Raw genomic sequence first — 6,722 nt, forward strand, 5'->3', positions numbered from 1 at the left:
GAAAAAGTGTGGAGACCTGCTAACTATTAAAACTTCAAATTGCTGTATGAGCAGTAGATACACTCTATGCAATGTGGCATGGCTGGAATTGTTTCCACAAAGTCCGACAAAATTCCCTCACATGTTACTTATTGTGCAAATTTATATTTGACCACTGCAATCTTTTAGTGACCTGAATATTTATATGCTATCCTATAATTCTTCCATTAAGTCATATAGACATCCCTCTAAAATTTCCATTAGCTTACAAGAGTTCTCTTGAAGTAAATACTCATTACTTCTTAAAACTTCAAATCTGCCCACAAGTTTAGCTCAGTGGTTGAGCATTGACATCTGAACCAGGAAGTCCCTGTTCAGTTCCTGGTCAGGGCACATGACCAGGTTTTGGGCTTGATCCCAGATGTGGGGTGTGCAGGAGGCAGTTGATTATTGATTGTCTCTCATCATTAATGTTTCTATCTCTCTTCCTCTGGAATCAATAAAAAATATAAAGAAAACTCAAGTCTAATTTCCCTTTATTTTCAACAAAGCATGTGCACTAGACCTGTTAAATATAAAGGCTTATGGTGTTTTTGATTTAATAACATAACTTTACTAAAGATAAAATAATAAATTGTTTATTTGAACTATGCAACACCAAGCACTAAACACACACAAAAATTGCTAAGATAACATTAGTCATATTTTATTAATATTCATAATACAATTAATGAATTTTCAGTCCTTCATTTTAAAGCAGCAGCATATTATTTGGGAGGCTCATATGGGAAAAATGAGACTAGCTAATGAATAATCTGATAAATTTGTCAGTTCACTGAATTTGTCTCAAATAAAGTCATGATTGCCAATATTATTTAAAATCAGCAGGTTTCATTAATTGAAAGTTTTTCTATTATATACTTTTAGAGTATTAATAGTTTTAATTTCTTTTCTTATTTATTCATTGAAGTTCCTGAGCACAGGACAATGTATTTAAAATTGTTTTCCTTAAATGTTTGTAAACATTTTCTGGTGCCTATAATTGGAATTTTAATTTAATTTAATAAACCAGGATTAAAATCCACATCTTTATGTAATCATTTTTTTCTAGTCTTTCATTAATTTTGGGAGTGGTTATGGTTTATTTAGTCAATAGGAGGAATTCTATTGATTTTTCAATAAAAAATACCTATTGTGATATCTTCATGGGGTCACCCAGATGAAACTGGAATAAATATGTGGGTATTGGAAGACATTTATCAAATAACACTTTTATGTTTGTATTTTATGTAGGCATCATAAGAAGTCTACGTTTTTCAAATACAGGACTTTATCTTAGGTTCCTTCATGCTCATATATTTTAAGGAGTAGTCACAAATTTTACTTAGCTCTGATTCAAAATAGTTTATAAATTTGTTTCTCAAAATGTCTTGCCTAGATTCTGCTTTAGACTAAAAATCAGAAAAATCTAGTTAAAATAAAATTATTTATGTTTCTTTATGTGGAGAGCAAGATGAAGGCAATAATTTTTAAACATTTGAGATTAAAATATTGATAGTTGTATAATTTTTCTGTTGGGACATACTATTGATTGATAATTATTATTTTAGAGAAGATTTATTATCCTGCTATGGAATGGCCACACTAGTCCTAGTTTTTGCTATCACTCTAAAATGTAAGGGCTACAGGATATTTTATAAAGATTATTTTCATTGATTATATGCCTTTGCTTTTCATGAAAAAGAAAAGATAAATATGCCATTAATAACGAATATGCAAAGGCTGATTTCCAGTTGGAAATAAGTGTAATTTGATGGATTAGGAAATACTGTTGTTGTTTTTATGCCTTTAACACATTTTTTTGAAATTAAAAAGTAAACAGTATTAAGAATGTGTGATAATAATCCCATTAAAATAATTGAACTTCTAGGACTTGACATTTTAAATGTTACCATTATTCCACAAAGAAATAATAACACTGGATTATTTAAATGTGATGATCAAACTAGATATGACAGTCATTCTTGCAACTATGTTAATAATCAAGTAAAAAAGGAAAGATGAAGCATATAGAGTGCATTTGAGCATTAAGAAGACTGAAAAAAAAAACACAACTATGAACTATATATAAATGATCAGGTCATACCAGATATGGAGATTGTTCACATCATTTTAATTTTCCTGCCTCTTATAAAGATGGACAAGAAATTACAGTATAGCTGAAGAATTATTACAGAATTTTAAAAAAATTTCCTTTAGATCTTAATCATATTTAAAAACTATCCTCTCATAAAATGTCATTTTGAACTTCTTATAACACATAGCCTTTACAAAAATTTAAAAACACTAATATTTTGATAATTATTTTATATAAGAATCTTTGTAATGTAGTACACTTAAGAATTTAATAAAATTTAAAAATATAACTAAATATTCCTTATGAATGAAAACTTGAAAATTTAGATTCTCAACAAAATTGTCAAGAAATAATGTATATACTAGTATCTTCATGTATCTTAAAATAAACTGACATACCATATTAGATAACTTCCATATGAGATCAGTTATTTTTCCAAATATACATTACTTACATTATTTAAAACTGTTGTGGATTTATTTTCTCTTGGTTTTAAAGAGCACATTTCCTAAAAACACTTTCAACATGCTCTGAATATGTATTATTCACCTCGCCCTCACACAGTTTTAGAAGTTAAACTCTACATGAAAATGTTATCAAACATTTTATCATTTCATTTTTCTATATCAGGTGCATTCCTCGATAATTTGAGAAAACATGAGTTTTCAAGTGGCAATTTTTTTGTTGTTATTAACTTCTCAAGAACAAAGCTGACCAATCACAGCACTTAGATTCTGCTTTGAAACTGTATAGTACATGGTATCTTGTGAACACTCAAAACAAAATAAAATGAAAATTTTCTAGGACTACATAACTAATCATGCATTGGGCAGATGAGGCAATACAAATTTATCTCAAGTAATTCCATTTATGCCTATCAGGTTATTCCAATTGCTTGAACATGCTATTCCTATAAAATGCTTTAGTACTCATAAGGGTTATGACTTAATTTCTCCATTTTTCAAGGCATTTCTCAGGAGGCAACATGTACTGTGACAGGCTGAAAAGGTGCAATTTTAATGCAAACATGTTTACTAGTGTATTTTGCTTTATATGATGGTTGTAATTCTGAATGTTTCAGACTTTTTAAGCTTTTTATAAACAAAAACATGAACTTGAATTAAAGTTGCTTACAATTTTAAAATATTCTAATGCATTTTATTATAATTTTACTTTATATATTTGAATGAGATAAATCCTCAATTTATTAACTTTATCTTAGTGGTTTGAGATTCAGCAGATTTGTATTAGGAAAAAAATGAATACCTACAACTTACAATATTCTGAGAATTAAATAAAAATGCACTCTGCATATGGCAGAAGATAAAAAATATCAGTTTTATAATATCATTAAATGATGGGAAATCATCTGTAAAACTACTTTTTCTAATAATAGAAAAAATCCTTATCTACTTTTGTATTGAAAATCTTGCAAAATTTAATTTTAAAAGTTCAACATTTGAAATATAATTAAGTCTTAATAGAAATAAAGCGTATGCTCTGGAGAAGGAAATATAATAACAAAACTGTAACCTTTACTTCTCTCAAACATTTTTTAAAATATATTTTTATTGATTTCAGAGAGGAAGGGAGAGGGAGAGATAGAAGCATCAATGATGAGATAGAATCATTGATCAGCTGCCTCCTGCACACCCCACACTAGGGATTGAGCCTGCAACCGGGCATGCGCCCTGACTAGGAATTGAACTGTGACCTCCTGGTTCATAGGCTGATGCTCAACCACTGAGCCATGCTGGCTGGGCTCTCAAACATTTTAAGTGATATAAAAAGAGGTGTGATGAGCTTAGTTATATTCTTCCTCTTTCATGTAGGTGACAGCATTCTTATTGTTAGCAAAAATAATTTACTCTCAGTTCAAGACTAAAATCAGTATGAACATAGAATATATATATATATATATACTCCAATTTAATATTTGGAACGAATGGCATACTATAAAAATGTGGACATTTTGAAAAATCATTATTTTGAAATTTAGGTTACAATAATTTCATTAAAGAAAAATGATATAACTACCCATCTTCTTAAATATTAACAAGAAATAGTATTAATTATTGACCAAAAGCTGTAAAATTATATAAACCAATGACACCTTTTGAAAATTCTTATTTTCCTATGTCAGATCTCCTGAAACATCTAGCTAGCAAAAACAAATTCCTAAAGACAAAGATGTCATTATAACTTGAATGCTCTTTATAGTTGAAGAGGATTGTAATACTCAGTGAGTCCTTAATCAAAAGCTTACCATCTCTGTTCAAGTAGAATAACAACTTAAATCTAGTATATCTAAGCAGTTTTTTTTTTAAATAAAATGAGGAACCTATTTACTAACAATAAATTACCACATTTTACCCTAAAACATTATTCAACATACATTACTAAAAAGTCACAATTGAAGAGAAATGTCATGTATTTTATAAAACAATTTAAATCATAATGAGGAAATCACATTTAAAAAGATTGAGGCACTGTGAGTCAGAAAAATCTGTATTTCTTTGTTGCTTAATATAAAGAAGTCAATTATCTGAATCAAATAATCTTTTGATTATCAACCATTTGAACATGATTTCACTTATTTGTTGTTCTTTTATAGTGAGTTAAAGCTGATGCAAAAGGGTGTTTGTTTTTGGCATTGGCTAAATGGTGTGATTTCGGGAAAGAAAATAAATGTTGTTTTTCATAAAAGTTCTTTAATCATTCCACAGAGGTAAACATACTTAAATGCTAAATACCTGATCTTTTTGAATAAATGTAGACCTACCTTTATTTCCACAATAAGCCTCTATTTCCATGAGACAATGTTTTCACAAATGTAAGGCAAAACAGATGTTAAATTACTTAACAGAACTCATAATTTAAATAATTAAAACTAATTTGTGTTTAAAGCTATTTGCAGATTTATTAGAGAAACAAATACAAATATGCATTTCTACAGAACTGTTTTGTTTTTTTTCCAAAATGAGCTTAAAACTTGTTCCACAGTTTTTACTTGTTTATAATCTCTATGGTAACCCAAGTATTGGCTTCTGTACCACTTGTAATGAGACAATTGCCCTTCCATTGCAATTATAAAAAACTATTTAAAAAAAAAATTCGGCACATACACATTAGTTTTCCTTAAAAAAATAATCTAATCAAAATATTGAATACTTTAGATTTAAACAATATTTTATTTACAAATCTGATTTGATGTACTTTATTAATTACACAAGGTAATGCTTCAGTTTTCAAAAACAGTTTGTTTGTTTTTTATTATAGACCAGTGGAATGACATCCTAGCTAGTAATATGTACTACACTTCAATTTTTTCAAAATTAACATGACAAGTTTTCTTAAATTCACTTTAAAAAATGTTATTTAATTGGGGCACATATCTGATGAAACAAAAACATGCAGAACTCCAAAATTAATCTGTTAAAGTAATATGATACTTACCCTTTATGTAATAAGACATCTATGAACAACAGTGTATAACAATATCATGTATTTATGTTTATGAGAAACCAAGCAGGAGGCAAAATGAGTTCATCCTGTTTTCTAATCATGTGCAAATTTCATATGGCTGTTTGCATCATTTCAATAAAATGTGTACATTAAATTTATAAGACTGCATTGCACTTAAAATTATTATGGATTGCCATGCTTGTCCTGTATTTAATGAGTGATGAATTCTCCTACTAACAGAGTAACTGGTCTCAAATCATGTCTGTGGATGGAAAGAGTATTAAATTATATTTTCATCTCCTTTCAATTGCTGCCTTGGAAAACAAGAATTCCCTTCTTGAAGAAGACAGAGTAAATAAAATTTACTTAAGAACTCAGTGAGGAATTAGCATGTGAATCAAGAATACAATACATGAATTAAAAAATGTGATTATTGGTTCCTTCATTGAAATCTATTACCACCATTAAAATTTCCAAGGGAAGATAGGGCCTGTAATGTGGGGATTCCATTCATTGTTAAATTACTAAAATCTACCAATTTAATGCTTTCATACTGTTTATTTTTTCCAATAGAAAAATAAATCTCATACATTAGAAGTGGTACACAAAAAACTGGGATAAAATTTATCAGATTCTTGATAGCACCATTTACACATTCTTAAAGTAAACATTAATATGCACTTTCTTAGAAAGCGATATAAATATATAATACAGGACTTGCTAACTTCTGTTAACCATCTGAATATGATGGAATAATCTATCTCTACTGTGCAGGTAGGCTTGTGCATGGTGGTGTGGCAATATATTTTAAAAGTTTGTTACAGATGTGATGGGAAGCTGGAAGGAGTCGAATAAGCAGAAAAAAAGAGCTTAGATCTATTGTAAGCAATGAGTCGAAATGAGCCGTTACAGGTTAGAATTTATCTTTGTTTCTGATCATTCAATGAGAAAATGACTTCCACAGAAATAGATACATTTAACTGTTTCAGGAGTGGGGTGTGAGGTGAAGTAGGATTGAAAGTACTACAAGTAATAGCAATAACTGGAAGTGCAGACGAAATTGGTCTTCAGTACAAAGAGGAAGGCAGCCGTTTAAAAAGTCTAGGTGCAATGTTGTGGTGCTGAAAGAAAAGCTCCTAGT

Source organism: Pipistrellus hanaki, assembly GCF_964339955.1.
Source record: "Pipistrellus hanaki genome assembly, chromosome: 1".
Taxonomy (NCBI): Eukaryota; Metazoa; Chordata; class Mammalia; order Chiroptera; family Vespertilionidae; genus Pipistrellus; species Pipistrellus hanaki.